This window comes from Oryzias latipes, chromosome 18 (assembly GCF_053564925.1).
Source record: "Oryzias latipes strain Hd-rR chromosome 18, Olatipes_Hd-rR_3.1".
Classification (NCBI taxonomy): domain Eukaryota; kingdom Metazoa; phylum Chordata; class Actinopteri; order Beloniformes; family Adrianichthyidae; genus Oryzias; species Oryzias latipes.
Genome location: NC_136254.1, coordinates 9,855,029 through 9,866,629, shown reverse-complemented (window position 1 = coordinate 9,866,629; position 11,601 = coordinate 9,855,029). Strand labels below are relative to the sequence as shown.

The 11,601-nt window shown below is 43.5% G+C and overlaps 1 long non-coding RNA gene across 1 annotated transcript; it reads left to right on the top strand.

The window, feature by feature from the left end:
- The first annotated feature begins 8,099 nt into the window (after positions 1-8,099).
- LOC144987396 (uncharacterized) lies at positions 8,100-11,045 on the top strand. The gene is made up of 2 exons (XR_013651277.1): positions 8,100-8,472; positions 8,584-11,045. It is a non-coding gene; the product is annotated as an uncharacterized LOC144987396 (long non-coding RNA).
- The last annotated feature ends 556 nt before the right edge of the window (positions 11,046-11,601 follow it).

The window sequence follows — 11,601 nt, the reverse complement described above, 5'->3', positions numbered from 1 at the left end:
CACTGACGTACGACTCGCATTTACTGGGGAATATCCGATTTGTCTGCTTACATGGCACACGCAAATGCACGTATCCGATTTGTTTCAGATTTATTACCACATATGAGAGAGGCCTGTATCCGATCTGAAAAAACGGAATCCATGCGCTTTTGTCCTGCTTAAACATTCACCGATCATATCCGTTCTGTGCCACATCATCAGAGGAAAAAATCGGAATTGGGTCACTTGAACCATGCAGTGTAAATGCGGCCTAAAAGAATACATGCATTGATACACAAAATCATCAAAAAACATGACAGTTTTTTAGGGCTCTGGTTCGTGGGAGAGGGAGAGTAAAAGTAACAGAAGCTTTTCTAGTGTTAAATTATGTCTTGTATTGTTGGACAACAGCTGCAAAAATAAGCTAAAGGGTTTGTGCAGGGTCCATATTTTATGCAGAAACAAAATCAGACTACATGCAAACCTGTCCTGAACCTTCATGCATGAAAGACACGGATGCATCCAGTCTATATTAGTCCTAAAAGGACAACCCAGAGCTAATCTTGCAGCCCTGTTCTGCACTTTCTGAAGTCTTTCAAGGTCATCTTTGTTTGCATTTGACCAAATAGCAGAGCAGTAATCTGAGTGACAAATGACCAAAGTCTTTGATCTCTCTCCTTCATAAGTTGATTTAGATCAACATCCAACCAAGGAGCTTGACTAGATCTCTCAGTTACTTTCCTTATTGGTGCATGTTTATCACATATGGCTGAAAATAATTTATAAACATCTCTAGAAATGATTCTGCATGTGTGTGACATAGTACTTTGTACCATTGCACTCTCACCATTTCACTATGATGTTGTTGCTTTTCATAGTTTTTACATTCATGTCAGTTTAATGCATCATTTTTAGACAAAACATTTGATTGTATATTTTTGTTTCTATAATATTTTCTTTTTTATTAGTGTTTGTTTGTATTGTAAAATCAAGTTGTTTTTTTTTTAATTTAATTGTGTGTTTGTTCTAGATGCTGTGTTGACCTTTGAACCCGAATGGTCAACTATTTTTATTGGAAAATCTTTAACCTTCAAATGTGACATGAAGGAAGGAAGAACAGATGACTGGAAATACACATTGAAGAGAAATGATTGGATATTTTATTCTAACGTCACACAACAACATTTCAAAATAAATCCTCTGATTAAAGGTCACAGTGGTGTTTATCAGTGCTGTGGTCTCTGGAAGGGTTCAGATTATAAAAAGTGCAGCAAAAGAGTCTATATACGTGTATCAGGTAATTTCTTAGTGGGTTTTTGACATGACTCATTTTATGAGAGAATTTATATTTAAGAATTTATTCATGTTGAACAAACTAAAGCATCAATTTAAGATGCATGTTTTTACATTATCATTCCTAAATATATAAACTCTACTTATAGATTTCACTGATGCAACATTATTGTCATAATTATTAAGTGTAAATGTGTTTGTCAAACATTGCAGACAGAGCCAGAGCCACACTGACAGCAGCAACAACAACTGTGTCAGTAGGAGACAGAGTGACACTGATCTGCTCTGTGGAGAAATCTGCTGGTTGGAAATATGAGTGGTTCAGAAGAACCTCACACACCTCTGAAGACACAATCAATGATGGACTAAATGGAAACATCAGAGTCTCACAAGGAGGAATCTACAGATGCAGAGGATTTAGAGGAGAACCAGCCGTCTACTCTGATCCAAGTGATGAAGTTACCATTCAAATAACCTGTGAGTGATTTCACTTTATTGAAAGCTTTTCACAATCATTGATTTGAACATTAAAAATGTGTTTTCTTGTTTTTAAATCTGATGGAAACAGTTTCCAACAAAGTCAGTGTAACCCAAAAACCCAGCTGGTCTCAGATCTTCAGAGGAGAGAGGATCACTCTGACATGTGAGGTTCAGGGAGGTGAAGGAGTTCAGTGGGAAAATGAATGGAGAAGACCTCAGTCACAGACATTCAGGACAAAGCAGAAAGACTGGACTATCACAGCTTCCATCAGTGGAGACTACAGCTGTAAGAGCAGACCCACAGATGATTCATATTCTGCTACAAACTGGAGTGAAGCTTTAAGGTTATCTGTTTCAGGTAAATTAGATTTTTTTGTTTTTTTATAAATGTTTGTTCAAACACAACAAAATATCTGTGTTTATAAAAATGAATGTAGGAAATAGATAAATAAATTATCCTTATTTATAAATATATGTTTTTTGAGACATTTATTTATTTATTTATTTTTTTTTTTTTTATTTTTTTTTTTAACTTGTCCTGTCCAACAGCTAGGCAAACAGATGAGAGCTGAGGGCCTCTTGTGTTGGACATATTTTATTCTAACAAGAGGGGTTATTCATCTTCAGACAAACCAAAGGTATGTCTGAATAAACCCCTTTTGTAATTGAGGCCAAACTTTATTAATTTCAATCATGTTTGAAAATCTTTGGTGTTGGACCGGACGGAAAAGGAAAGAGGGGAACAAGAGAGAGGGACGTTAGAGAGAGGGGGGGGTAGGAGGGTGATAATAGGAGGGGAAGGGGGGTAAGACCATGAAGCAGCATAGAGCAGGCAGGTTTACTGGTTGTTTATCGTTACGGTACGGTTCACATGTAGTACAAAAAGGGCGGGGCCTGTTCACACACACTCAAATATTATCAACACACCTGCTAGCCGCAGAAATGTCCACATGTCAACATGCACACAAAACAGATAGTGTTCACGAACGCATACTTATGCCTTTAAACCAACTAGTGTGAAATCTTTCATTCATTCAATCATGCAAACTATTAGTGCAAAGGTGAGCTAACACCTGTGCTCAGGTGAGTGTTTATGTTCTTCTAAAATGGATGGTGGAATGTGAAAAGAAGGAGGAGGAGCGCCCAGCCACCCCCACACCCATACCCCCGCCGCAGCAGCAGCGGCAGCCGGAATTCCCCCAGCGCCACACGGGAACAGGCAGGGAACAACCGCCCCCCGGGCGACCAAGACCGCCACCCAGGCCAGGGCCAGCAGGACCGCCGCGAGGCCCCCAGAGCCAGAGAGCAGGGAGGCGCAGAGGGAAAGAGAGCGCCGCCCCAGCCCAGCCAGGAAAGCAGCCCCCCGCCGCGCCGGAAGAGCCCAACGCAGGGCCCCACCGGAGAGGGACGCCCACAGCCCCAGACGAGCACCCCACCACCACCCAGGAGTTCCGGGCATCCCCCCGCCCCGACCCCAGGTACGAGCCAGGACCCCCCAAGGGAGACCCGCTCCGCACTCCAGGCAGCCACCCACCCGGCCCACGGTTGGTCCAGGTAGGAGCAAGGCAGGGGCCCGCCGCCCCCGCCCAGGAGGGGGGAACCCCGGGGAAAAAAGGGCGGCCCATAAGGGATGTTATAAATATGGCCCGACCAGGCTCGGCCATGTTGGAAGTTTGGCGGGGCCCAGCGCCCAGGGGCAAGGACCAGGACCCACCCCCCAGGGACACGAACACCCCCGGCTCAGGTGTAATATGAACCCCCCCACCGTGCGGAGAGAGCACCGCCGGGCCCAGGGAGCCGGCACCCAAGGGACACGGCCGCCATCGCCAAGGGGCCCACACCCCCCACCAGGGACGGGGTAGGGGACAGATGGACCCAGGTCCCACCTTCCTTGTAAAATGTGTGTGCGTGTATGGGTGTTTGAGAGGGTGTTTGTGTGCATGTGTGTGTGTTTATGTTTGAATGTATATATTGAAGGGGGAGGGGTGTGTGTACTAAGGGGGGTGCAGTTAAAATTGGCGAGTAGGGCACTAAGGGGACATCTCCTGATTACTCACAGTGATGTCCCCTCACCCTCCACACCAAGGGGCCCTAAATGTCTAAGGTGCGGTTAAAATTGGCGGGTAGGGTGCCAGGAGGACATCTGCTGCTTGCTGGCAGTGATGTCCAAGCACCCCCCCTACCAAGGACCCTACGTGTCTAAGGTGCAAATAAAACCGAAAGAGGGGGGGCCCACTCCATACGGCAACCATAGGAGGGGGGCCACTCCCAAGTAGCCCCCCCCCAAGGCGCATCGCAGGCTAAACCCCCCACCCCCTCACCCTAATATGAGGTTATATAAGGAAGGGGGTAAGTTGGGGACAGCTGGTAGACTGTCCCCCGGTGGTCAAACAGCCGTCCCCCAGCCCACCCCCAGCAAAGGGGCCAGGGCCACCCAGCCCAGGGGCCCACCCCCGGAGGCGCCGACACCCCAGGCCCGGCACCACCCACCCCACACAGAGAGAGAGGAGCCAGAAAGCGTCGCCCCCCCCCGGAGCAAGCCCAGGCCCCCACCCCCAGACGCCGGCCCTAGAAGAGCTCTGGTCAGGCCTCGACGGGACCGAGGAGGCCAACCGGCCGAGGCAACCACTGATTGCCTCAGCGGAGACCCCGACCCGCTAGCCCCCCCGACCCGTACTAATAATGGGCCCCCCCTCCCCCCCAGAACGCCCCCCCACAGGACAGGGCCGACAAGCCCCCCACCCCACCCCACCCCAGACCCCGCAGCCGAAGCGGGTGACACCCAGAGTGACCGGGGGCCCCGAGAGGGTTGCCCCGTCCCGTCCCAGAGCCAGGGAAGGGCCGATCCCCGCCCCAGGTGCAGATGGGCAGCCCATCCGGCGCCGCTGGGCCCCCCCCACCCGAGCAGGGCCCCCCGCCAACCCCCCCCAGCACAGGCAAAGGGACCACCCCCCCAAGCCAAGCCAGACCACCACCCCACCCCCCCACCACGCACCCCCACACCCAAGCCCAGAGGACCACGCAGCGCCCCAGCCCGCCCCACCCAGGCACCGGACCCGACCCCCCGACCAACGGAGCCCCCCACCGCCCCCGCCAGGCACCGGAAGCCCCGACCCCCACCCCAAACCACGGCAGAAGGGCAAGGAGCAGCGACGACCAGGCCCTCCACCCCCTAAGTCATGGAGTCAACCACAGGAGACCAGAGAGACTGAATTCTTTCAAAGTTACTTGAGCTTTGGGCTGACATTTTTTCCAAGCTGATATGATCAAACAGCAGATTTCTGTGTTGACTTATGTTTATATTTTTCTTGTTTTTCCAATTTATTAAAATAGTTTTTTTGGCAATACAAAGGGTTATGAAAATGATAGATGCTAATCCTTCTTCTATATCGATGGCACTCATGTCACCAAGCACACAAAGTGACGGTGAGGCAGTGATTGAAACCTTAAGCCAGACTGATAAATCGGCACATACCTGCTGCCAGAGAGCCCTGACAGGAGTGCAGAACCACAGTGCGTGCATGTAGCTGTCGGGTAGATTATTATCACAGTGCTCGCAAATGTCTGAGTTACTGAGACCCATCTTGAACATCCTCTGTCCAGTGTAGTAAATTCTGTGAAGAGTTTTGAGATGGATTAGCTGCAGATTTGGACTTTTTGTCAGTTTAAAGGTGTTTAGACAAAGTTCTGACCAGAAGCTTTCATCTGTGCTGATGCTCAAATCTGCATCCCATTTTTTTGTTGGAAGGGCAATATTGTTATCTAAATTACATAAAAGTTTGTATATTTTGGAGAGAGTTCTATTCATTGAAAAATTAATCAGAGTGGTAACTACATCTGGTAGCTTTAAATCGTCGTCTTTAATTTTATACTTTTTAGTAATACTTGATTTAAGTTGCTGATATTCCAAGAAGTTATTTATTCCATGTTTGTCTTGAAGTTCCTGGGGGGTTATGAATCTTCTATCTATCTTTTTGAGACATTTATTATAGATGTTGGCCTCTATTTAGACAGATAATTACATCCATTTGTTGAACTCCACAGCACACAAACCAAAGGCTGAACTGAAGATCACAAAGTCTCCAGTAGGGGGCAGAGTGACCCTGAGCTGTTCAGTGAAGCCTTCATCATCTGGTTGGAGTTTCTTCTGGTTCAGAGGAGAGAAACCCTCCAAACTGCTGAGAACACAAGATGCTGATTTCCTCTCAAATGGACAAATCAGAGTCTCACAGGGAGGAGTCTACAGATGCAGAGGAGGAAGAGGAGAACCAGTTTATCACACAGAGTTCAGTGATCCAGTCACCATTTATGGTGAGTTTAAAAAGAATTTAATGGAGCACAAAATATGAAAAAATAAACAGTTTAAAGTTTGCTACTTTGATCAATATCTATAAAACTGTTCAGTTTTGGTTCTAAAGCTCTTCACTCTTATTTTTAAGCACAACATTTTCTTTACTTTTAACTAGAAAGTCACTGGAACAAATTTGTCTTCTAAAAAGGCCAAAATGAGCCCTGCTGTAAATGTAAACACATAAAACTAACAAAAGGATGTTGGTGTGACACTGTGTGCTTGATTTGAAAACAGCTGTAAAATTATTTAAAAAACATCAACAATTGTTCTCATAATTAATGATTAAATTACTGTTTCCATTTTTATGGTTTTGATTGACATATTTTAAAATACACAGCAGGGAGGGGTACTGGTAACCATAGCAACTAAGTGACAGGAACACGTTGTGATGCAAAACCAACATAACTGTGGAATAGACAGAATTGAATAATACTGAGTCCATTTCAGCTAAAGAGCATTGCTGTGTTTCTGTTGCAGTTCCTGCAAAAATCAAAGTGTTGCACGCTGACAGAGTTGGTCCATCATCTGTAAAAGTGTAACATTGACAATAAATGATCTCTGTTGAAGAGAAGCTGCTGATCATTTCTTCTAATAGTGTAGTTTGTCATAGAGGCTCTGTCATAGAGCAGCAGAAGTCACAGCAGAGCAGCAGAGAGGTCAAAACAATCATGAAGAAAGTGAAAAATCTCCTGCTTCATTTCTGTCTGACAGCAGAGTTATCAGAGTTCTGTCAACCTGTGGAGCTTCTTCTATCAGAACCAAAGGTGTCACATGAAAGAGTTTGGTCAGAAACACAACCAAGTCACTAAAAACAACACTATTTCTCCCCCAGAACCTGTCCTGAGAGTGTCTCCATGGTGGTTGAGTCCTGGAGCCTCAGTGACTCTGAGCTGTGAGGTTGAACATGTGTCTGCAGGATGGAGCTTCTACTGGTATAAAGCTGTTCCTGATCTATCACACAAGTCTGGCTCTTACAGCTATGAGCTGCTGCCTGCTAGCTCCAATGGGACTGCAGACAACTCCTACATCATTCATGGACAGACACACACAGCAGGATATGTGTGCAGAGCTGGAAGAGGAGAGCCACACTTCTACACTCTTTACAGTCAACCTCACTTTGTCTGGTCTGGAGGTCAGACTTCTGATTGTTGATTCATTTCTGTCAACACTGAATGATTTCTCTTCACATTTCTAATGCTGTCAGATTCTGCTCTTTAGTTTGCTTGTTTCCACTTATTGCTAACAGTCAAATGTCATTCAAAATGTTGTAAACAAATGTTTCTTTTTCATTTGCATAGAGCCATTCTAACTCCAAGCCATTGAATGAAAATCCATTGAAACACATTTGTTTTTGTGTCTCTTTGCTCTCCAAATGAAGCTAAAGTGTGCTGATCTTCATCCTGTTTGTTTTCAGATCTTCATCCATCAGCGTCTCTCTCAGTGAGTCCTGACAGAGTCCAACACTTCACCTCTGACTCTGTCTCACTGAGCTGTGAGGGAAACTCTGCTGAGTGGAGAGTCAGCAGGTTTCTGCTTCCTGACTTCCTGTCATTCTGTTCTGACTGGGGAACAATGAATGGATCAACATGTCATGTTCAGAAGATCCAGTCCAGTAATGCAGTGTACTGGTGTGAGTCTGGATCAGCATTCAGCAACGCAGTCAACATCACTGGACACTGTGAGTGGAAACATGTTTGGATTCCTATTTTTAGCTTGACTTTCATCATTGGATTGATTTGAAACACATGCAGAAGTTGAAGATGGATTTAGATGATCAACTGGATGTCAAAGCAGAATGAAGCAGACGTCAAACATGTTGGGATCATATGTGATGAAGATGAATGTTGATGTTTCCAGATGATGATGAGCTTCTCCTGGTTGGCAGTAACATGTCAGGAAATCTTTCCAGTTGTTCTCAGCATGAACAATAACAGCAGCATTTAGTTCATGAATGTGTCCACTAAGGTTGATTCCTATCCATGATGTGTTCCAGCAGCATCCAGACCTGACAGCTCCTCATTTCCTGTCTTGGTTGTTGGACCAGTTTGTGTCTTTTTACTGATGATTTTCCCACTGATGTTTTATTTCTGCAAAAAGTCAAAAGGTGAGAAATGTTCCTTTAAAATCACATTGATGACAATATGATTGATACAGTTTTGCAATGATGCTGTTGACTTTACAAACATGTGATGTTGTCATTTACAGATTCAAGCTCCATCAGGTTGGTACTTTTTAGCTTTTATTGATTGATGTCTGTGTTTATTTAGTTATTGATTTCTTTCTTCTCAGCAGGTCTGATGAACAAAATCAGAATTGTGTTCCAGATGAGATTGATGCTCAACACAACACATATGCCTCTCTGCTCCATGGTCAGCTTGAAATCTGACTTCTTATTTTTCATGAAAAAATCATTGAATGAACATGTTTGAAAAGTTTGTATGAAATTTCTAATTTCATTTTCTTCTGGTTTGTATTTGAAGGTGATGTTGCTCTTTATGAGTCACTCAGAGGCCCTGAAGACCCAGAAAATGATCCAGATTATGCCAACATAGGTAATCTGAGGGGACTTTTTGGTTGATTTAATGGATTATTTTTTTTGCAATAGTTCAGTTTGTTTGAACTCAGAAAGTGACTCACTGAGACTGAATCAGTAAAAGGTTGATCCACAAATTTATGCTTCCTGCTGACATGAACTGCAAGTTTGGCTTCTCCAACAATGAAATGAAGCAGTTGTCTTTTCTCTTTGTCCACCTTCTTGAACCCTGACCCATAAATAAATAAAAATCAAAAATCTCCCAGTAAACAGAGCCGTTTAAAGAGTGAAAACATGAGAAAGTGTCTCCCTTAGGTCACAAAAAGGGCAGAGGTCAGAAACAGTGAGGTTGAGAACAAAGATAAAGCAGTTCCAAATAACAGCCCCATGTCAGATCCTCCATTGGAGGTCACCAGTTCTCTTCAGTTTAGGAGCAAATTTCCATCTGTGCCCCAAAGATCAAAGGCCGTGGAAGCCTTCGCGTCAGACGGTTGCTTCCGCGTAGTGTGTTAAAAAGTGATATTGCATACTTCCTAAGGTCTAAGGCATGCATGTACCATGGTCTCTTGCAAAAAAAGAAAAAAAATTCAATCAGTTTTAGTCCTTTATTATTGTTTTTTTGTTCAGTTTAGATCACTTTTTCACAAAAAGCGGACTATTTTTTATGTGGTGCTGCACGTTGTCATGACTACAAGTGCGGAGCCGGCACTGTAGCGGAAGAAAGTAGGATCATATGGTGATCGTCATGATAAAATAATCAAAGCGTCATTGTGCATCTCTTACCGCTCGTTATTGTCCAGATGATGAAGCAAAGCGTGTTAAAGAAACAAATACACAAGTAGCTTCCAAGATTGTATTATAAGAAATCTCTACCAATAAATCTGAACATTAGTTGTCAACAACAACAAAAACGTTTTTATTAATTAATAAGTTATTTTACATGGAGCCTGTTAACTTTGTACCGAGCAAAAAAGTCGGCTTTAGGAAGACAGAATTATTTATTTAAAATTAAATTCAACAGTGCCATTAATCGTAAAATTTGAAAGAGATAGTTACATGTCCATCATATTGCTGTTCAAAGGACAGATATTTAGTTTTTGTGGACCCTGAACACTGCTGGTTGTGACATTGCGGGACGACAGTATGTTGCTCCATTCTCGTCTTTCCTGGAGTGATGGAGCCCAGTAAGCCTGCAGGCTGCTTTCACAGACACGGTGCCCCGTCACGGACATGATCCGGCGTGATTCCAGACCGGCGTCTGATAGTTGACCCACAGTCGTGCTCTGCAGGCTGTGGTTTGTGTAAATCTGTGACAGACCCACCTTAAAGAACCAATCATAAACACGCAGGCTATTAACAAAAGCAGAAGAGAACAAGGAAACAAGAAGAACTCTTCAGGACTCACCTGCATAGAATCTCTCACATGTCAGAATGAAACATTTCCAGAAGAAAAAGCTTCAATAAACTTTATTGATAACAGTCAATGTCTCAGTCATCAGCAGGAGCTGAAGAAGAATGAAGAAAAACTGGGCTGTCTGCTTTTCTATCCTGGAACTCCAAGAGCGCCACCTGGATTTAGACTTCTTTAAAGATGAAAAACTCCTGAGGAACTCAGCTTCTGACTCTTTCTGCAGCTGCTGAACACGACTAACAAACTGTACAAAACTTCTTTACATTTGAAATGATTTCTAAATTGTATTTGAGTCCACACAAGGATTTAGGTCACTAAATCTTTTCTAAAGAACTTTTCTAAACAAGTTTTGTTCTGTTATGAGTGAGAATTAAATATTGTGTTATCCCTTGTGTTATCCTATGACCCCACCCTTACATTGACGTGTTCTCCCTACCATGACAAAGGTGGATAAAGGTGGAAAGATTTCATGTAATCCATGGACACCAGTGAAGATTACAAATCATTGAAGAAAAAAGGTTCAGCACACTGTCTAGTGGGTCTAGATGACCCAACTCCCAATGTTAAAGTGCCTAGGATAGCACAAGGGTTACATGAATGTGTTTTAAATGTTCTATCAGTGGGCTGATTATTTTGGACCTGTTTTTAGTGACCTCTAGCAGTTGCGACAGGTATTGTTCTACAACACATTTATTTGATTAAACTTTATCGAGAATTGCGCATTCAGAAACAGAAAAGACCTGCATGCATCCACGCACTTATTTGTGTCATTTAAAGATTTTGCTGCATACGTCTCAAGTCAAAGGTTGCATCGCGGTGCGTGTTGAACATTTAGTTTTATGACTTTTGATTTTGGTGAAAGAAATATGTTTATCAGTCTATTATTTTATGAGTTTTGTACAGTAATGATGAAATGCTGTGGATATTTTTATACATTAATTATATTGATCATTTGCTTTTATTCTTTAAATATCATTAAACCTGCTGATAACGTTCAATGTCTCCAGAGTCGTGATATGAGAAAAGCTTTTCAGCTGTTTGGATTTTTGTCTTTTGTCATTTGATTTTGTAATAATTATCAATACTGCAGCCATCTTCTTCTATTAGGGCAGTGTTTTTCAACCTTTTTTGAGCCACGGCACACTTTAACCTTGACAAAAATCCTGCGGCACACCAGCATCCAAAAATTAAAAAAAGGAGAAAATCAGTCTGTATTGACCCACAGTCCCTCCATGATCTCACATGCATTTTGTGATAATTGTGGCAGAAAAAGCTGGAAGCTGCAGCTGTTTTTTCTAAAAGATGTAATAAAAGTTAAGTTAGAAGATTTAAAAACTGTTTGATGTATGTCCGTTGTTGTTTCAAGATGTTAAAAGGAGGGATTCGTGCGCCGAGACGCTCACGCTGTCACTTTTAGCCCAATGCATCATTGGAGAGGTAGTTCAATAATCCGCCGAATGCAGAAAGACTAGCGTCTCTGAGCTTCATTGTTTTGTTAATTTGTTCCACGGTCTGATACCGGATTCTGTGGAAACCGCTAAAAACCGCTAAAGA